At 40.9% G+C, this 22,544-nt stretch overlaps 1 pseudogene; it reads right to left on the reverse strand.

Annotated features, from left to right (window-relative positions):
• Positions 1–16,111, reverse strand: part of LOC108312406 — a 76,523-nt pseudogene extending 60,412 nt beyond the window's left edge.
• Between the last annotated feature and the right edge of the window lie 6,433 nt (positions 16,112–22,544).

Consider the following 22,544-nt stretch of genomic DNA (forward strand, 5'->3'; position numbering starts at 1 on the left):
TTATAGTGTAGTAGTGTTAACTTTTAAAGAAATTTTTATAACACAAAATGATCATAAAATCAATGACTTGAAATTTTTTTATGAATGTGAAATATTAAGAAGGAGAAGATGTCAGAAAAGATAAAGACTGAGCTTATGTCAAACAATGAAAAATGATTTTCAAGAAAGGGAAGAGAAAGAAATTCAGCTCGATGCTTCATCCTTTGAATTTTTATTTAAAAACCTTTAAAATTATGGACATCATTGAGATTTCAGAACTTAATGACAGAATTTTAGAGCAAAAGGGGTTCTTAGAAATCATCTAGCCTAGTCCAGACCCTAGATGAGGGTTTTTGTAGGTGAGGAAACTGAAGCCCAGAGAGGTGAAGGGCATGTGAAGACACAGGTCATCAGGAGCTTTTAAAACACTGTTTTTTTCTAATAATTTGTTTTCAAGCCATGTGTGGCCGCCATTTCTTAGTGTAGATGGCTCACAAGCAGTCTCTGTGAGAGCCCACAGAGGCATGGGTCCTCTGCCTCCTCCACAAAGTTGGCATGGAGTGTAAGTGACAAGATGAATGTGAATGAACCTCAGGAAAAACACACCACCTGACAATCACATAGCATAGAGCACTAATATAATTAGCAAAAATTAATCCTAAAACAAACAAATACTCACGGCTGATGCTTATAGCTTTATGTTTGTATTTGAAGGAAAGTATATATGTTGAGTGGTTTTAAAACCACATTTTTGGTGATTATAATTTTTTCTGAAAATGATATTGACAATAAAGTCAGTGTTACTAGTATTGGAAAATGATTCTCAACATTTCTCCTTACTTTGGCAGGAGCAATCTGTCTCTTCTAAATGACAATGACCACTTGCAGCATTTAAACGGCAATAGCGCACATGTTTCAACAGCCACCTGGCGATTGACAACTTTGTGTGCTTTTTAGCAGTGTTGTCTCTCATTATTCAATGTAGGTTTATTGAGAAGCTCTGTGTCTGTGTCAGGCACTGCATATGACAATGGCAAATAAATAGATATGATCCCTGCACTCACAGAACTTACACAGGGAGACAAACAATAAGATAGATCACAGGACCATTTGTAATTCACCTGAGGGACCTAGAGAGGCAAGCTCACAGTGCCTGGAGGGAGACACTCATGTAAACAAAGATGCAATGGGACAGGGGCTGCTGGTGCCGCCTGGTCAAAGTTAGGGCTGAGGGACAGAGGTACCCATCAGCCCATCTTATGAAAGGGGTGACCTTTGAATAGGGCCATAAAAGATAAGAAGGATTCCACTGCCTTGAAACAAAGGAAGGGGCATTTTAGGAGGAGAGAACTGAATGGACAAAGGCATGGAGGGATGGATGTGTCGGCTGTTCTCCAAGGAGACCAAACGTGTGGGGCAAAGGGAAAGAGACCAAGATTTTCGCCTTGGACAAAAAGCAAGCTCTGCCAAGGATTTCTGTCCATTCCACACCACCAACTTGAGCGGAGACTTCCCGATGCTGGGAGAGGAGGTGGATGAAAAGTATCCATAGGAGGGAAGTCGTCCCTGGCCGGCTCAAGGAGGAATGGCAGTGTGGCGATGAGGACTAGGGGCTTCGATCTCAACAGAGACCTAAGTTTGCACTCCCTCTTCTGCCCTTGCGTAGCTGTGTGACCCTGCCATTCTGAGCCCCATTCCCCCTATGTGGGATGATAATTCTATGGGTGGATCATTGAGAGCATTAAATGAGATGCTGATAAAGCCCTTAGCATGGCTACATAGAAAGCCTTCAATAAGTGGAACTTAATCAAAGCTGTCCCCAGGTTCCATGGGGTCATATGGTGAGGAAACATCCAAAGAAGAAAATCAGTGACTGCGCTGAGCATGGTGGCTCACGCCTGTAATTCCAGTACTTTGGGAAGCTGAGGTTGGAGGATCGCTTGAGCCCAGGAGTTGAAGACCAACCTGGGCAACATGGCGAGAACCTGTCTCTAAATTAAAAAAAAAAAAAATTAGCTGGACATGGTAGCACACCCCCGAGGTTCCAGCTACTAGGAGGGCTGAGGTAGGAAAATCACGTGGGCCCAGGAAGTCAAGGCTGTAGTGAGCTGTGATCACACCACTGCACTCTGGCCTGGATAACAGAACAAGACCCTGTCTCAAAAGGGAAAACAGAAAGAAAAAAGTAAGTGACTCTACTCTGACCTTCCGTGAAGCGTGTCTTCTGTGACACCAGTTGCCTGCAAGGCAGGCGAAGGCATGGGAGTCAGTAGAGCTGGCTACAGGCAGTTCCCATCTACAAGATCCCTTTATCCTGGCAAACAGGGATTGAGGACTGAAAAGTAGAAATGTGAGCTTCACTGGGTGTGTTTAGGTCCCCCAGATAGAGAGGGTCCCTGCCTCACAGCCCACACAGGAGCTGCAGCTTCAGACAGCTGAGGTGGGCTGCAGAAAAATGATCTCTGCAAAGAGGCTGAATCTGCTCCGAGCACCTGGCCTCTCAGGCTGGCTGTGTTCACAACAGCAGCTCCTCCTCCTCTGCCCACATCCACCTCACCCAGGTGAAACCAAGTCTCAGCAAAGTCAGCCACAATAAATGACCCTGGGACCAGACTTCTCCACTCACCCGCTGGCTCTCTGGGTTGCAGAGGCGACAACTGCAAAGTCTCTTGTTTTGCAACCTTTCCTCTCTTTACTCAGTTCATGAACTAATGAGTGTCTTGTTTCCCCTAGCAGCCCCAGATCCCTGCTCCTTCTAGCTCAGAAAGAAATAATAACAACAATAATAATCACAGCTGTGTGCCATGTACTACTTTAAATTCCTTATTGTATTTTGTGTTATGTTTTTTTAACATAGTTTTTTTTTTCTTTTGTATTATGTTTTAATTCTCACATAGCCTTATGAGGCTGGTACTATGATCCCTATCTTCATCTTACAGATGAGAAATTTGGGAACAGAGAGCGTAAGTAAACTGCCCAAGATCACACAGCTAGTAAGTAACAGAGCAGAACTGTGGACCAAGTCCAGGACCAGCCCTTCTTCTTGTTAATGAGAGCAGGTGTTCTCTCGCGGTTAAAAAGGTCAAGTATTCTCAGGCTGTTCCTGAGCTTATTCTACTGTTGTCAGCCTAAAAATCTGTTTGTTTGAAAGACAGCAGCTGTTTTTATTACGAGTTCTTCGCACCCAAAAACAAGTTCATTAAAATAACAATTCACTTTGGGAATAAAATCGTAATTGAGCATGTAAACCATGGAGTTTACATCATCAGCGTGGCCAGACTGAACACCTTTGGGCTGTGCCAGAATAGGATTAGTCATTATGTAGACACAGTCACACCTGTTTCTTGACTTTATCCATTTTATACGCCCTGAGAAATGCAACCATAAAGACCTCATACACACGTTCTTCCCTCTGTTTACTCACAGACACCCACCACACACACAGAAATTCAAATCCCTGTACCCTTGTACAGAGATAAGATACATCCATCAAAACTCACCGTGGGCACCTACATAACTCACTTAGGGCCCAGAGCACACATGGGTACATGTTCCTGTATGACAAGAGATGAATTCCCAAAAGCAAGAAAAGTCAGACACATACAAACATGGAAATACACAGCAGGTGCCTAATAATAGTAATAGCTAGGCTGGGCATGGTGGCTCACGCCTGTAATCCCAGCATCATGGGAGGGCGAGGCGGATGGATCACAAGGTCAGGAGTTCAAGATCAGCCTGGCCAAGATGGTGAAACCCCATCTCTACTAAAAATACAAAAATTAGCTGGGCCTGGTGGTGGGCACCTGTAATCCCAGCTACTTGGGAGGCTGAGGCAGAGAACTGTTTGAACCTGGGAAGCAGAGGTTGCAGGGAGCCGAGATTGTGCCACTGCACTCCAGCCTGGGCAACAGAGCAAGACTCATCTCAAAAAAAAAAAAAAAAGAAAAAGAAAAAATAGTAATAGCTCCGATTTATCAATGCTTACATGCCAATGCTTACTAAGTGCTTTGGTCTTTCATACTTTATCTTAATCTTGTCAATTACCTGTAAGGCACATTTTAAAAATAATTATTATCCACATTTTACAAACAGGAAAATTGAGCCACTGAGGGTTAAAATAATTCCCCTAGGTTCACACTGCTAATAAGTAGTGAGACAAGGTTTGAACGCAGGTGGTCAGACTCCGCAGCTGCTTCTAGCACCGTGAGGCACAACACAGGTCCCACACGATTGTTATTACGCATTGGCACACACCTGGCAACTTAAATATCATGTGCCCAAAGTAGAACTCCATTTCCCTCAAAACAGCTTCCCCTCCACTGCCCCACCAATGCTGGCCCATCTCGGTCAACAGCCGTCACCACCCATGTAGCTTTCAAAAGCCAAAAGCTATGAGTTCTCAATTTCTCCCTTTCCTTTAACGAACACATTCGATTCATCAGCAAATCCTCAACCCACCCAAAACCCTCCACCTCCACTGCTACTGTCCCTTCCCAGCTCTGTCATCTCTGGCTTGGACTACTGCAGTAGCCTCTAGCACCTGTCTCTGCCTCATGCTTGTCCCCTAAACCCATTTTTGACACATCAGATTGATTTTGATCTTTTAAAAATATCAATCGAGGCCAGGTACAGTGTCTCACACCTGTAATCCCAGAACTTTGGGAGGCCGAGGTGGGTGGATCACGAGGTCAGGAGTTCAAGACCAGCCTGGCCAAGATGATGAAACCCTGTCTCTACTAAAAATACAAAAAAAAAAAAAAAATTAGCCAGCTGTGGTGGTGGGCACCTGTAATCCCAGATAATTGGGAGGCTGAGGCAGAGAACTGCTTGAACCCAGGAGGCAGAGGTTGCAGTGAGCCAAGATTGCAGCACTGCACTCCAGCCTGGGTGACAGAGCAAGACTCAATCTCAAAAAAAAAAAAAATAAATAAATCGAATTATGTCATCCCCCTGCTTAAAACCCTCCACTGGCCTCCCACTGCACTCAAAAGAATCCAAACCTAATGTTATGGCCTGCAAAGCCCAGATACAAAGTCCCCCCCACCCACTTCCTGCAGTCCAACACCGTCCAGCTACACTGGCCCCTTTCCCTTTCTAGTTCATTCAACTGGCTTTCCAGCTGAGGAGCTGTAGGACCCAACTGTTTTCTTTGCCTGGATTGTTCTTTCTCCTGGTTTCCACATGGCGGCCTATCTTCTTGTCAATGAGATCTCCACAGAGAAAGTAGCAGAGAGGATGGTGACCTGTTCCACAAAAGCTCATGCTCCCCCTTCCACAGGGCAGGACTCATGTTCTGTCCCTGCTCAATTCCCGGTGTGCCATGTCAGCTGGGTGTGGACAAGGGCTTGTCAAAAGAATGGGCGTGGATGTGGCTAGGAATCCCTTCCAGCCTGAGACTTCGGAGGAACAGGTGTGCTTCTCCATGCTTTCCCCTCCCCCTCACACATGTGGAGGGCTCTGAGGCCCCAGAGGATGACATAGCCTCAATATGGAAAGAAAGCCTGTGTCTCCAAGTCACCACATGGAGGAAAACTAGGAACTCCATATTATACTGTGATATGAGTAAGAAATGAGCTTCCCTTTGAGAAGCCACTGAAATGGGATTCAGTTGACAAGGCGGCTAGAGTTGCCCTAAGTCAGAGACATCGTCCCTGACTGCTCAGATAGCCACCCTGACACCTTATCACCACACTGCATGGCACTGATTATTATTTGACATATTCCCTGTTGATCTAACCATGAAGGCACCCTTGAGCCATCCATGATTGCACAGTCTAGTGTTTTTGGCTTCCCGTTAGGTAACAACTCCAAGTTTCCTTTGGATAGTTCACCTGTTCGAAATTGGGGAGATGGAGAGGGAGATTTTCAGTTCAGACCATTTTTTGTAGGTTCTCCCACAGCACCTGAATCCAGCAACACCTTTTTTAGTTTTGCCTCTCCAAGTCGTGAATTAGAGCAGCAGCAAGTTTCTAGCAGGGCCTTCAAAGTAAAAACAATTTGAGTCAGGCATGATTTCACGCACCTGTGATCCCAGCTACTTAGCGGGTTAAGGCTGGGAGGATCACTTGAGCCCAGGAGTCTGAGGCTATAGGGATCTAAGATCATGCCACTGCACTCCAGCTTAAGCAATAGAGTGAGACCCTGTTTCGGGAAAAAAAAAAAGTAAAGATAAATTAGCCAACTTTACAGAATGTTTCTATGTTCACTTTCAGTGATTTCATTTAGCAAATTCTTTTTCTAGACAGGACTCCCCAAGCCTCCCTGTGCTTTTAGGTCTCTGAAGTTGTCTTCACATTATCAACATAACCAACTTATCGGCAGTGGGGGGCGCTTTAGAGTCTGGTTTCTTTGTTTCTATTATTTAAAGCATGAGCATTTTATTAATCTCAATTCCAATGTGAACTGCTGAATTTTCATCCCTAGTGAGAAGGTTACAATAGTATTTGTTTCAATGGATAACTGTTTCTCTCTGGGCTGTTTCTGACTGAGCTGTGTGGTTTATGCCTTAAGTACCTGTGTTATATGCTACATGTATGTCACTTTGAATTCTGGTATTTATACATGTCTGTATATGTAAGCATATTAATTTACAGTGATATTTTGCTGTATTTGCCAGTATGTTTATATGAAAATTTTGGTCTCGGAAAATGGTGGGTGCTGTGTGGCTTATTTGGGTATGTGTATTTATTTGTATATATTTATGTATTTACCTTTATATTAACTTGTTTGGAGGTATGCTTATGTCAGTGTATGAGAGTACAATTTGATGCATGTATGTTCAGTCCCTATTATATCTAAAAGTAACTCACATTGCTAAAGTTATTTTTTAAAGTTGATTTTTTTGGCGTTTATGGTTGGCCCTCCGTCCACATGTTCTGCATCTGCAAATTCAGACAACCTTCTATCAAAAATATTCAAGAAAAAAAAATAACCTAACAATAAAAAATACAAATTAGAAACCAATTCCATATAACAACTATTTGGATAGCATTTACATTGTAGGTATTATAAATAATTTAGAGGTGATTTAAAGTATTTGGGAGAATCTGTAGGATATATGCAAATATGATGCCATTTTATAAAAGCGACATGAGCATCCAAGGATTTTGGTATCCGTGAGGGTTCCTGGAACCAATACCCCAGGGATACCAAAGGACACTATTTTAAAATAAAGCTACTTCTTTCTTTACCTTTTTGTCAACTGTTGCCTTGGGTTTATTTATTTAGGAATGCACTTCTGCCGAAAGTTTACCAACGTGTGACTGCTCTCAAGAGACTGTATTAAAATAATTTAAAAGATAAAAAGATGGCCGTTTAGCAGCAGCCCAGGATTGCAGCTCCAGGCTGCAGTGAAGGCGCAGGGAGTGAGCGGACACCAGACTTTCACACAAATTTTTGTTGCCCACGGACCAGGAGATTCCCAGTGGAGGAGCCCCACAGGTCGCCGGCGCGGCTGTTTAGCCGGCGTCCGGGCACGGCAGTTCTCAGTGCGGAGTATGCGGGACTGAGTGCCCTTTTAGTTGGCGTTTGGAGCTCTGGGAAGGCAGAGTCACCCATTCAGCTGATTGAAGGGGGGACTGAAGCGAGGAGCCAGACCGGGAGATTCCCGGGCAGAAAAGCACCACGAATCTCAGCGCAGCTGTTTCAGCCGGCCCGGTCGCCCCCAAGGGAAATTGCATAGATCCCGGTGCCTTTTTGGCAGGCGACTGGGCATCTGGGAGAGAATCGACCGTTCAATTTGGAAAAGAAAAAAAGGGACTCCGAGGCGGGGAGCCAGGTGATCGGACTCAGCTGGTCCCACCCCCACAAAAAAACAGTAAATGGAAAGGCTGACCATTGAGAGTTTCACAGCAAGCACAGCTGAACCTGAGAAGGTCCAGCTCTGTGGGGGAGGGGCATCCGCCAAAGGAAAGCAAAGAAACAGAAATAACATCATCACCAACAAGCTGGACGTCCACTCATAGACCCAATCTGAAAGTCAGCAATCACGAAGACTACAGGTGGATAAATCCACAAAGATGGGAAGAAACCAGCGCAAAAAGGCTGAAAACATCCGAAATCAGAATGCCTCTCCTCCTTCAGAGGATCGCAGCTCCTCATCAGCAAGGGAACAAGGCCTGCTGGAGAGTGAGTGTGATGAATTGTCAGAATCAGGCTTCAGAAGGTGGATAATAAGAAACTTCTGTGAGCTAAAAGAACATGTTCTAACCCAATGCAAAGAAAATAAGAACCTTGAAAAAAGCTTTGACGAAATGCTAATGAGAATAGACAATTTACAGAGAAATATAAGTGAATTAATGAAACTGAAAAACACAATACAAGAACTTCGCAAAGTATACACAAGTTTTAACAGTCGAATTGACCAAGCAGAAGAAAGGATATCAGAGGTTGAAGACCAACTCAATGAAATAAAACAAGAAGACAAGATTAGAGAAAAAAGGAATGAGCAAAGTCTCCAAGAAATATGGGACTATGTGAAAAGACCTAATCTACGTTTGATAGGTGTACCTGAATGTGATGAAGAGAATGAATCCAAGCTGGAAAATATTATTCAGGATATTATTCAGGAAAACTTTCCCAACCTAGTAAGGCAGGACAATATTCAACTCCAGGTAATACAGAGAACACCACAAAGATATTCCTCAAGAAGAGCAACCCCAAGGCACATAATCGTCATATTCACCAGGATTGAAATGAAGGAGAAAATGCTAATGGCAGCCAGAGAGAAAGGTCAGGTTACCCACAAAGGGAAGGCTATCAGACTCACAGCAGATCTCTCAGCAGAAACCCTACAAGCCAGAAGAGAGTGGGGGGCAATATTCAACATCCTCAAAGAAAAGAGCTTCCAACCCAGAATTTCATATCCAGCCAAACTAAGCTTCATAAGTGAAGGAAAAATAAAATCTTTTGTGAACAAGCAAGTACTCAGAGATTTCATCACCACTAGGCCCGCTTTACAAGAGCTTCCAAAAGAGGCTCTACACATAGAAAGCAACAACCAGTATCAGCCATTCCAAAAATATACCAAAAGGTAAACAACATCAACATAATGAAGAATCTATATCAACTAATGGGCAAAACAGCCAGCTAGCATTAAATGGCAGTATTAAACTCACATAATATTAATATTAATCCTAAATTTAAATTGACTAAATGCCCCAATCAAAAGACACAGACAGGCAAATTGGATAAAAATCCAAAACCTATTGGTATGCTGCATCCAGACCCATCTCACATGCAAGGATACACAAAGACTCAAAACAAAGGGATGGAGGAAGATTTACCAACCAAATAGAGAGCAAAAAAATAAAAATAAAAAATAAAAAGTAGGAGTTGCAATTCTCGCCTCTGATAAAATAGACTTTAAAGCAACAAAGATCAAAAGAGGCAAAGAAGGACATTACATAATGGTAAAAGGATCAATGCAATAAGAAGAGCTAACGATCCTAAATATATATGCACCCAATACAGGAGCACCCAGATACATAAGGCAAGTTCTTAATGACTTATAAAGAGACTTAGACTCCCACACAATAATAGTGGGAGACTTTAACATCACATTGTCAATATTAGATCAACGAGACAGAAAATTAACAAGGATATCCAGGACTTGAACTCAGACCTGGAATAAGTAAACTTAATAAACATTTACAGAACTCTCTACCCCAAATCCACAAAACATACATTCTTCTCAGTACCACATCACACCTACTCTAAAAGCGACTACATAATTGGAAGTAAATCACTCCTCAGTAACTGCATAGCATTTCACAGGTTTAAATGAAATATTGGTTGGCCGCTTGTTTGTTATTTTCCTCCCTTATTCCTTCCTGTCTCCATTATTAAGCACAATTATTGGCATAAAAGAGGTTTTTAATACCCATTAAAAAAAAAAGATTAAAAAAAAAACAAGAACATTCCTTTTCTGTTGACCTAGACACACTATTCAGGAACTTCAAGTACAGAGCATTGTTTCCAAACAGCAAAGCAAACAAAGCCCTGAATGTTTTCATGTATGTAATGTAAAAGAACTTATTTAATTGTTGTATTTGTATTGAGCACAGTAATTTGAGTTGTTCAACTGCAATAAAATTTATTACATTTATCATCCACTCTGAAACACTTAACATTATAACCTAAGTGAGAAACAACTCATAGGCTACAAAATTCACCATTTTAAAGTGTACCCTTCCATGGGTTTCATTATATTCACAAGGTTGTACAAACATCACGGCTATCTAATTCCAGAACATTTCAGCACCCCCAAAGAGAAACTCTGTACCCACTAAGAATCATTCTCCATTTCTTTCACTACTCTCTTCCCCCAACAGCCACTAATCAACTTTCTGTCTCTGTGAATTTGTCTACTTGAAACCCAACATTCTTAACATATGACCTACATATTTCTCCTGTAGTCTGAAAATACTGACAGAGCACCATGTTGTATTAACTGAACAAATTGTCTTCCTCTTGGCATGGGTTCCCAGAGCCACAAGAATGTTGGTAGCCCTACACCTGAGTGAACTAGACCAGTAGGTTCTGAACCCAGGGCAGCAATGGTGAAAAACAGCCCTTAGCCATCCCAGCACTGCATTTTTATTTCAAAGCACAAATCTCTCACAGGACACAAGATACATGATAAGAGCTGGAAAATGAGAATGGAAGAAATAACGCTATCCTAAGAACCTCCCGTTTCCAGAGATGAGACTAGCAGGTATACCATGGATAACCCCAGCTCTCTCACTGCTGGCCTCAGCCTCCTAATGGTGGTGAACACAGTATTTCACCACCCAGGGTGAGAAAGATGGAGGTTTTATTGTAGAGGACACTGGATAAAACAATGAAGGAGTGCATATTGGGTAAGATAACCTGTTTTTTTCTTTAGAGATGGAGACCTGCCATGTTACCCAGGATGGGCTCAAACTAGGCTCAAGGGATCCTCCTGCCTCAGCCTCCTGAGTAATTGGGATTATAGGCATACACCACCATGCCCAGCTCAAGGTAACCTGATTCTTTATACACAAACACAATAATAATATGGTCCATATCATTTTCATAAGTGCTAGCTGAATATCTGAATGTAATTAATAATGAGCTAATACATGTGGAAACTCTTTGTAAATTACACAATATGCAGATGCATTATTCATATTTCCTCATCTAATTTTTTATCTTTAAAGTCACTCCATCATTCTCGAAAATTACTTAGACAAACTTCGATGTATGGAAGAAAAAAGAAGGTGGTTCCCTGAACTCTGGAAGTGTCTAATCTTCTTGAGGACACTGAAAGAAACTATGTGAAATACCAGAAAAGCTTTGCAAAATGCAGAGTGATATCTGGTAAGAAAATTCTAACCCTGGGGTGGCTTTTAGGGGGTCTCTCTTGCAGGAAGGGATGAGCATAGAATGGGGAAAGTTAGAAAAGGCATTTCAAGTGTGGGGGATTGCGTTTACCAAAGTCAGGCTGTTCTGCCTGAGCTTGGGATTTCTTGACATCTTACCTGGGGACAACATCTAAATTGGAACCTGCTGCAGTACTGTTAAAATCAAGTTCCACATCCTTCAAGGCAAAATTTTCCAAGATTTCAAAGGTCCTGTTTGACTCTTTGGAAATAACAAACATTTGCTCACACTTCTCAGAAAATTCTTCATGATAGAAACATTCAAAGTTGTGCCTGTAATCTTGATAGTCAAAAAGATACGTTTTAATAACTTAGATTTGCAGTTTCACATTTTCGATTGCACATGTTATTACGAATGCCCAGGAAGGTATCTCCGTATCTATATCACCTTCTATTTGGCTCCATATTTCACAGTCCATTAAATATACTAATGAAAGAAAACTACAGGAAAACAATTGAATTTTTCTTCTGCTTTTGTACATAGAATCCTACTTAGGATTCCAAGTTATTTCATGACCTCAGAATGACAAGGGCAAAAAAAATAGGCTTACTATACAATGCAAATCATTTTTTCAAACAGTTAGCTAAGAAGGAAGTTATCTAATTCAGTCTTGCAGGTATGTATGTATGCCAATCTATGACAAAGGTTAAGAGAGTGGGGTATATTTTTAGGGTAAATGCCCTAATAAGGATTACAGCCATGGCAGCTCTGCCATTGGGCAAGTTTTTAAAACTCTTTGGTAAAATAAGGGTGAAGGGCCAGACAATGGATGATTTCTGAAGTTTCTTCCAGTTTCAATTTACTGCAATTCTAAATTCATTGCCTAATTTAAGTCAGGGTGTTCTGGGCTCCCAAAATGCCCTCCTGTCTCTGGAGACACCCAGGTTCCCTATGTTTTTTCTTTTTCTTTTTCTTTTTTTTAAGGAGTGAAGGCTGTTATCAACACATGCAGGAAAAGAAACACCAGAGAGTATACTCTGACTGGTTCCCAAAATACTCACATGGTACCTTCATAGTTAACTGGGCTGCCTCATGGCTCAGACAGGACCAGAACACACCTGGAGGATCCACAGGCTGGCCAAGGTCAGCTTTGAGTTTCAAGATCTTAAACAGAATTTGGATGACCACACAGTCTAACAGTCCTCTTGCACTAACCCTGAACCTCGTGCACTAGTCTCAGAGATCTTCAAGGACCTCGGAAGTACTTCTATGGGTCAAGAGTGTAAACTGATAGTTCCATATTGTCTTACAATAACTACCAGCTGCCCAAATGGCCTATCACTACCCTAACTGCGGACTATGAGAGTTTGGAGCTACCTAGGTGATTCAAGAGCACTGAAGATCCAAAAAAGAAAGAATTTAGGACTTCTTTCTAATGGAAGGAAGGATTATTTTTTAAATAATCCATCCATGCCATGCCTTCTAATTCAGACATTTAGACCACATATATACATTCAATAATAAAGTCTAAAACAAGCTACCTTTCAGCGGTATCCAAAATCAAAGACTAAGAATATTACAGAGCAATAATATGACCTTAACCCCAAAACACAGAAAGGCTACATTCTTGAACACATTAGTGGATATTAATCAACAGAGGCAGTTCAGGTTGATATGACTAAAAGAATATTAATGTTAACCACGTTTCTGACTTTAACCAAATGTATATATTCCTCTAGAACCCACTTGTTATTCATCCTCACTAGTTATTAACTCTGTGCCTGATATGCGCCCGGTGCTGTTTTTAGTGGTTTAGATAATTACTCTCAAAGTGGCTAATGTTAACCCATTTTACAGAAGAAAAACCTATGGTTTACCAATGCTAAGTAACACATTCAAGGTCACATAGCTAGGAGCTGAAAAACACAATACTGAAGGACATGTCTGTTGGATTCTAAAACCCTAAGCCTGTTATAAATATGTGGGTTCTTTCTGGCTGCTCAACATCCAACCACCCTCCCCTAGTTTCAGTAACAGCCCTAGATTATCACTGGGGATCTACCCAACCCAAATCTCAGTTCATACAATTCCTATGAGTCTAACTCCACTTCCAGGTCCAACTAGCCAATCAGAGCATCACATTCCCTCAGCACCAGTGATTGAATCAGATGCAAGCATATGGCCCAGGTCAGACTAATCAGAGCCAGAAAGACTCAGTGTTAGGAATGCTAGGACTTTGAGCCATTTCTGCTGGACTTGAACCTGGAGCTGCTATGGCCCATCTTCCTCTGCCTTCACAATAGAGGAGCCAAGGCGATAAGCTAACATCAGGACAGCAGGGCCAGGCTGAGTAGTCAGAGAAAAGGATCTGGTAACATCATTTGAGCAAATGAATGAAGCTTGAGCTGAATCAGACTTAATCTCGGGCTTTGTAGTTATATAAGCTAATAAATTCCCTTTTTGTTGAAATCGGTTTGAGTCACTTGCAACCAAAAGAGTTGAGACTGATACAATGTTCTTTTTCCAGGCCCAGATGATTTGGCTTCTAGGCAGAGTTTTGTCTAGCCTGCAGAGGTTTGTCTTCACCACCACCACCCACACTGAATTCAAATGACTCTCCTGTTCAGTACAGATCCATCTGCTCCCTATCACGTTACAGGGACTACTGTGTGCCTGGTCCCTGAAAGCATTTGAGAATGCACCACCTGCCAGCATTTTGCATCCTTATGTTAACTGGGCCCTTTCATCCGGAATTCATAACCTTTTTTGGGTCGTTAGCCTTCTGAGAATCTGATCAAGGACACAGGCCATCTTGTTATCCCCAAGACACACACAGGCATATACACATTCTACTTTTCATACAATTTCATATTACTTTCATATATTCTATTTTTCATAGAATCATCACAGATCCCTCCTGAAGTCTGTCTAGGTGACAGACTCTTCCCTTTTTAATCTGGTACATGTCCACAGGACATTATTTCCCAAAATAATGGTAATTATTTCATTTAGAGGCAATATGATTAGGCAATGATTCTCAAACTTTAACGTACATGTAGAGCTCCTGGTCATCTTTTAAAATGCAAATTTTAATTCAGTTGACCTGAAATGGGGCTCAAGATTCTATTTTCTAACAAGCTCCCAGGTGATGCTGAGGCTGTCAATCCATGAATCACAATTAAATTAAAAAGGTGAAAGAGAGCAGGCACAGATTTTAGAGTAAGAGGGAACTGGTTTCAAATCCGGGATTGGTCCCTCACTAGTTTTGTGGCATTACTAAGCCACTTCACTGCTACACAGCAGCTCTCATTTGCTCATCTGCAGAATCGGAATTATAATACTTACTTGCAGGGTTAAACCTTGAAGATTAAATGTAATAAAATAACCAAAGCACCAAAAAATTAATAAAAGTTGATTCTCTTCCTCTTAGCTGAGGGTTTCTCCACCTCATCACTATTGACATTTTTGGTTGGGTAATTCTTTATTATGGGGCTGTCCTGTGCACTGTAGGATGCTTGTCAGTATCCCTGGCCTTTCCCCACTAGATGCCAGTACCTCTCCCCCAATTGTGACAACCAAAAATGTTTTCAGACGTGGCCAAATGTCCCTTGAGGGAGCAAAATTAGCTGTGTTTGAGAACGATTGCTCTAGACTCACTTATTAACTGCAGATATTTTGGGTCTCCTCTGACTTCCTTAACTCCCTAAAAAATCTTCCATGACTGACTCATTACTTGCTCTTATCTTCAGTTGCAAAAATCTTCAAAGTGGAGAAATACATGTCACAAGAACATAATAATAATTTTTAAATGTTTAAGGAATATTTGCAATCATTTAAAAATTCCTTTCACAAGGAAGAACTACAAAAATATTACCTTTATGTTGATAACGGACTTAGTTATCTCTACACTTTGCTAATCTATATTTTCAATCATTACAGTGGCTGGATGAAGCTTTTCTATCACAACTGACCAGTCCTTGAAAACCAGCTCACCCAACTGGTGGAGATCACTGTAAAATCTCATAGGAAGCCCTTTACTAATAATCCTGGCCTTAAGCTTTCTAATCCTCAATTTCTCCTCTTCATTCATTAATGAACTCGAGGGCAGCCTCTCTTCCTTTTCCTCATCATCTAAACCCTTCAGCAGAGTGGCTCCAGTCCTAACGTAAAAATACTGAAATTGAGATTCATTCAGAAATGCTGCTTGGATTATCTCAAACTCCGTCAGACTGCACTTGGGATTCTCCAGAACCCAAGGATAACCATTTTTTGCAGCAACATAGAGATTCTGTTCTACTTTGGATAAGTTTGACAAGTGAGTCACTTTGGAGGTCATGAAATGTGAGTAGTCAGGGAGGAAGTCTCCGTATGTCTGACCCAGCAAGCAGATGAAGAAGGGAAAGCAGCTGTTCACATAGTCCAGACAGAGCATCAGCTGTTGGGAGTGAAGACAAGAATACTGTCTAAATAGGTGGGTGGGTAAGGATTTTGGAGACTTCAATGCTGACCAACTCAGGTCCACGGCTTTGAAATATGTGCCCCAGGAATTGCAGAGTTCATTAAGCTGAGGGAAGACGTTTTTTGCCAAGAAGTCTCTCTCTTGTTGAAAATCATTCAGAGTCGAACAAATGTAAGGCTGAATGGGTATCTGGGGCTTTTGAAAAAATTGGGTATACCTTTCTATATTCTCATTTGTCTTCTGGCTCATTTCTGTTTGCTTAGGGACAGCCCTACGCATAAAATGTAACAATTTTCATCCTGGAACAGCCACCGACCTCCACCGCTTCTATGTCTTCCTCCCAATTATGTTTGCTATGGACACATGGAAATATTTCTTGAAAACTGTTTCTTATCGGTATTGGAAGGTGAGAGATGCCAACCAAGGGACAGGCCAGAGTTGAAAAACAATCCAGTTTAAGTTAGGACTGAAAAAGAAAAAACATTCATTTTAGGTTACAGGCAGTGCGTGCCTCCCCTTTTCTTCCAAAGCTTTTGCTGAAGAACTGAGAACCAGAAGGTGAGTGGGCACAGGCCAGAGGCCTCCCCTTCTTTCCCAAGCCTCCCATTCTACCTTCTCAGTGTCCCTGCGGCCAGCTGCTACTTCTGTCCCCTATACATTTGGGAGTTAGGCAAGGGCACTTGCTGATAGTGTGAAAAAGAAAACAAACCCCGAAAAGGAGCCCAATGTCTGTAAGAGCAGAACAAACCAAGGAAGACCCATTACTGTGACCAGAAGCAAGAATGAAAGCAGGTATGAAGATGAAGTGAGGACATGAGGAACAAAGGCCCTGGACTGAAAGCAGCTGGCAGCTGAAAGGCAAGGAAACCTGGATCTAAGAACCTGGTAGAATTCAGGGAATTTTTTTTAAATCTTAAGTTGTGCAGGCTCATACAACATTTCACTCACCTCCATGAATTTAATTCCACTGAGCTAACATGCACCCTCCAACAAAGTCATAGCTATGCTTGCAAGAGCTCAGAAAAAAAAATATGGTAACCTAGTTTAATGAGCTTTTTCTTGATATGACTCATTTCCATGCCAAATACTGCTTTTCTTTGGTTATGTTTATTGCTTTCACTTGTGGAAAAAACATATCACATTATAGAACAATTTTTCATCAAGATTACCTGACAATAATATAATAATGCAGCACCTTTTTAAAAAGTGTTAACCCTTTGCATGGAATTGTCCTCACAATCCTATGATAACTAGGATTACCACCCTATTTTATGCATGAAGAAGCACAAGTGCAGACAGGATAAACAGCAAATCCAAAGTCAGTTAGCTAGGAAGTGGAGAGCCAGGATTGAAACACGGGTCAGCCTGACTCCAGAACACATACAGTATGCTGCCTCCATAGTATAAAGATAAGACCCTGGGTCATGCAGACACTATAAAATTGGTGGGTGAGAAACACCTATCCAATAAGCAGTACTGTAATAAATAGGTGGCAATTTAGAAAAGAGTAATTTAGACGATAATCTCATACCATTTTACCAAAAAAAAAAAAGTTCTGAAAGATGGCAGAATAGACAGCAGGAGCGTTTTATTAATAGACATATCATTAGTCATGCAGGAAGCTCAAGATAGATTACTGGCCCTTGCAGATTCTACCTTCTCCTATTCCCCAGTGATCAAAGGTCATTCCTATTTTATTTACCACCAGTCCATTATCAACAGATATATCAACAGAACTACACTAAGAGATGAGTCAAATATTGGAAACTTCAGATAAGTTTTAAATAGCTATGAGGAATTGGTTAAAAAAAACTAGCGGAAGGGCTGGGCGCGGTGGCTCAAGCCTGTAATCCCAGCACTTTGGGAGGCCGAGGCGGGTGGATCACGAGGTCAAGAGATCGAGACCATCCTGGTCAACATGGTGAAACCCCGTCTCTACTAAAAATACAAAAAATCAGCTGGGCATGGTGGCGCATGCCTGTAATCCCAGCTACTCAGGAGGCTGAGGCAGGAGAATTGCCTGAACCCAGGAGGCGGAGGTTGTGGTGAGCCGAGATAGCGCCATTGCACTCCAGCCTGGGTAACATGAGCGAAACTCTGTCTCAAAAAAAAAAAAAAAAAAAAACTAGCAGAGAGCCAGGTATGGTGGCTTATGCCTATAATCCCAGCACTTTGGGAGGCCGAGGCAGGTGGATCACCTGAGGTCTGGAGTCCGAGACCAACCTGACCAACATCGTGAAACCCTATGTCTACTAAATATACAAAATTAGCCAGGGGAGGTAGCACATGCCTATAAGCCCAGCTACTCAGTAGGTTGATGCAGGAGAATCACTTGAACCCAGGAATCGGAGGTTGCAGTAAGCCAAGATCACACCATTGCACTCCAGCCTGGGAAACAAGAATAAAACTCCATCTCAAAAAAAAAAGAAAGAAAGAAAGAAAGAAGGCTAATGGAAAATATGTAAAACATGCATAAATAGATGTAAAGTTTCAGCAAAGAGATGAAAACCGTAAGAAAGAATCAAATGAAAACATTAGAAAGAAAAAACATGGAATCAGAGATGAATTCCTTCATCAGTCTTTTTAGAAGACTAAACACAGCAGAGGAAAGAATCAGAAAATGTGAAGATGGGACAACAGAAATCCAAACTAAAACACAAAGAGGAAAACGAAGAGAGAGGAAAAAAACCACCAAGCACCCAAGAACTATGGCAACAATTTCATCTATTCCAAGTAGATAAAATTGAAGTACTAGAATGAGAAAAGAGTGAGGTAATGAGGCAGAAGACATAGCTGGGGGGAGGGAAGGGAATAGCTAGAATGTTCCAAAATAATGAAAGACATCAAACCACAAATCCAAGAAACTCATGTAAACCCAAGCAGCATAAATACAAAAAAAAGAGAAAAATTAAAAAAAATAATAAAACACCTAGACACATCATATAGAGAAACAAAAGATAATTGAGTAATTCCTTTTTTTAAAATATATTTTTATTTTTATTTTTTTGTAGAGACAGGGTCTCACTTTGTTGCCCAGGCTAGTCTCAGACTCTTGGCTTCAAGCAATCCTCCCACCTCAGTCTCCAAAGTGTTGAGATTATAGGTGTGAGCCACTGCACCCAGCCAAGTGAACTCTTTAAAGTACTGACTGGGGAAAAAAAATGGTCAACCCACAAGTATGTATCAGGTGAAATGTCTATAAAAATGAAGGAAAACTGAAGACTTTTTCAGACAAACAAAACTGAGTAAATTGACTGCCAGGAGGCCTGTGCAATCACAAATGTTAAAAGAGTGTAAACCCTACAGCAAGTAATACAAATTTTAAGAAGAAACATAACTGATAAGCCAATAGGATAGACCAACTGGCACCATTCAAAATAATCAATTAGTATAAAAGCATGCTGAAAAAGGGAGAAAAATAAACAGATGGGACAAATAGAAAACAAATAGCAAGATGGCAGATTGAAATCCCATAACGTCAATAATTAAACTAGATTATTTCTCCTAGGCAGCATGTAATGGGGTCTTGCTTTTTAAATCTTATCTCACAATCCCTCCCCACTTTTAAAATCTTATCTCATAAGATAGGTTTTAATTTAATAATATAGGCCCCCTAGTTTACTTTTAAATAGTGTTTGCACAGTATATATTTTTCCAAACTTTTGTTTCATCTATCTCTTTATATTTAGAGTAGATTTCTTCTAGGCAGCATGTAGTGCTGAGATAAGATTATGAGATAATATTTAAAAAGCAAGGCCCCACTACATGCTGCCTAGAAGAAATCTACTCTAAATATAAAGAGATAGATGAAATAAACAGTTGGAAAAAGATATACTGCGCAAACACTATTTAAAAGTAAACTAGGGGCCTATATTATTCAGAAAAATAGCAGACTGCAGAATAAGGACTACTACTATGAATAGAGAGTGACATTACATTACATTACATTACATAATAACACATATAAAAATAACTCATAGGTCAAAAGAAAGTAAAAAGAAAATTAGAATGATGATAGAAGGCAGCTCATTTAGCTGGAGGAGATTTTGGGAGGAAATATTATACATGGAAAGGAGCACAAGGAAACTCTGGAATGATGGAAATGTTCTGTATCCAAATTATAGTGGTGGTTACACAGGTACAGATATTCATCAAAGTTTATCAATTGAACACTTTAAATGGGTGCATTTTATTGAATATAAATTATACCAAAATAAAGTTGATTCTTTTTAAGAATCCAAAAACTATATAGCAAGAGGAAAATGTTTATGTTAAGTGAAAAAAAGAAGAAAATTAGTTATAGACCATAATAATAGCAATGTGAATAAAACACTGCTAAATATGGGAGACAGCATAGTATAGAGATTGACGGTCCAAGCTCAGAAGACCAATTCCCTGGATTCAAGTCCTTACAGTCAGTTTCTTAAATCCACTGTGCTTCAGTTTCCTCATCTGTAAAATAGGAATAACATTATATTGCAGAGTGGTTGAGAAGATTAAAGAAGTTATTAGATGCAAAATGCTTAGAACAGTGCCTAGAAACAAATACTCAACCAATGTTAATCATTATTATTAAAATGAATGCACACAAGGGAAAAGATGAAAGAAAATCAACATGGCAGCTGTCTTAGAATACCCATATTATGGCCAGATGTGGTGGCTCACACCTGTAATCCCAGCACTTTGGGAGGCTGAGGCAGGTGTATCATGAGGTCAGGAGTTTAAGACCAGCCTGGCCAAGACGGTGAAACCCTGTATCTACTAAAAATACAAAAATTAGCTGGGTGTGGTGGCAGGCACCTATAATCCCAGCTACTCGGGAGGCTGAGAGAGGGAAGTGCTTGAGCCGGGGAGGCAGAGGTTGCAGTGAGCCAAGATGGTGCCACTGCACTCCAGCCTGAGTGACAGAGCAAGCCTTTGTCTTAAAAAAAAAAAAAAAAAGAAAGAAAGAAAGAAAGAAAATAATACTCATATTATGGCAAAACCGCTTCTCTAATCAAAATTACTATAAAGTTATTTTGTAATTAAAAATTTAAATTAAAAAATAGTCCTCTCCATACTCTGTTTCACAATTGCTGATAAAAAAAAAATTATCAGTTTTTGCAGGAGGAAGAAATTGAGAACAGAATACAGAAAGCTAAATGAAAAAAGGAGTTATTTGAGTGGATAGAAAACACAGAAAAATAGGACATGTGTTTTCATTTTTTTATTTTTTTTTTTGAGACAGGGTATCGCTCTGTCACTCAGGCTGGAGTGCAGTGGTGTTATCATTGCTCACTGCAGCCTCAAACTCCTGGGATCATGCAATCCTCCTGCCTGTCTCTCAAACAGCTGAGACTACAGGTATGTGCCACTGTGCCTGGCTAAGTTTTTTTTTAAAGAAAAGGTCTCACTACGTTTCCCAGCCTGGTCTTGAACTCCTAGCCTCAACTGATCCTCCTGCATCCACCTCCCAAAGTGGTATCCACCACGCCTGGTGTATTTTTCTTTAAAACAATTCAACTCAAAAAAATTTTATGCCAGCCAGGCGCGGTGGCTCACGCCTATAACCTCAACACTTTGGGAGGCCGAGGTGTGCGGATCATGAGGTCAGAAGTTCGAGAGCAGCCGGGCCAATATGATGAAACCCTTTGTCTACTAAAAAAACAAAAAAAAAAAAAAAAAAATAGCCAGATGTGGTGGCACATGCCTGTAGTCCCAGCTACTCAGGATGAGGCAGGAGCATTGCTTGAACCCAGGAGGCAGAGGTTGCAGTGAGCCACGATCGCACCACTGCACTCCAGCCTGGGTGAAAGAGTGACACTCTGTCTCAAAAAAACAAAATAAAACAAAATTTTACTAGAAATATTTCACTATTACTGTAAGTGGGGGGGGGGGGAAGCCCTTATATGGCACAAATAGACAGTAGCTGTAAAAATAAATGCATTAAGGCCAGGCGTCATGGCTCACACCTATAATCCCAACACTTCAGGAGGCCAAAGAGGGAGGACTGCTTGAGCCCAAGAGTGTCCAGGCTGCAGTGAAGTATGATGCAACTACTGCACTCCAGCCTGAGTGACAGAGCGAGGCCCTGTCTCTAAAGAAGTAAGTGCATTAAAAAGAAAACAATGTAATTAAATTCTAGTTCAATACAGTTCTTTTTATTGGAAAGGGAGTTTAACGTGTACTTAGACAGAGGTACCAAACTGACTTTCTCTTCCCATAATCAGTAAGACTGAAACAGAATTGAAAGAGTTCAACTTTTGCACTAGAGAATCAATGTTATTTAATATTTTGTCCCTGGCCCACCTGATAGCAGCAACTGGCATCACAGTGGCACCTCCTACTTTTGTTTGGTACACTCCCAGAGGTCGAGCATGGACTTCAGAGTCATATAAACCTTGCCTCGGGCTCTGACTCTGACACAGTTTTTGCAGCTGTAAATCTGGAATATTGACCATACCCATGTGATGAGATTAAATGAGGCCTTGTATAATATGCACCTCATAAGCCTTTGTCTTTTAAAATTTTTTCTTTTAACACTGTGAAGGTAGACTTCTCATTAAGAAATATCCTTCCCAACAGATTCTCAATCAAGCTATCACTGTTTAATACACATTTTAGAATCTGCAAGGTCTACACAAAGTCCTCGATAAATGTTTGCTATTCCTATTATTGTTAATTATTATTTCTGCTGTAAATGTCTAAATTCATATTTTGTGATAAAGCAGCCTCAATAATATCACTGCATGTATTGTAGCTCTTTTTTTTTTTTTTTTTTTTT

Source organism: Cebus imitator, unplaced genomic scaffold, assembly GCF_001604975.1.
Source record: "Cebus imitator isolate Cc_AM_T3 unplaced genomic scaffold, Cebus_imitator-1.0 Scaffold8, whole genome shotgun sequence".
In the NCBI taxonomy this organism is placed as follows: Eukaryota; Metazoa; Chordata; class Mammalia; order Primates; family Cebidae; genus Cebus; species Cebus imitator.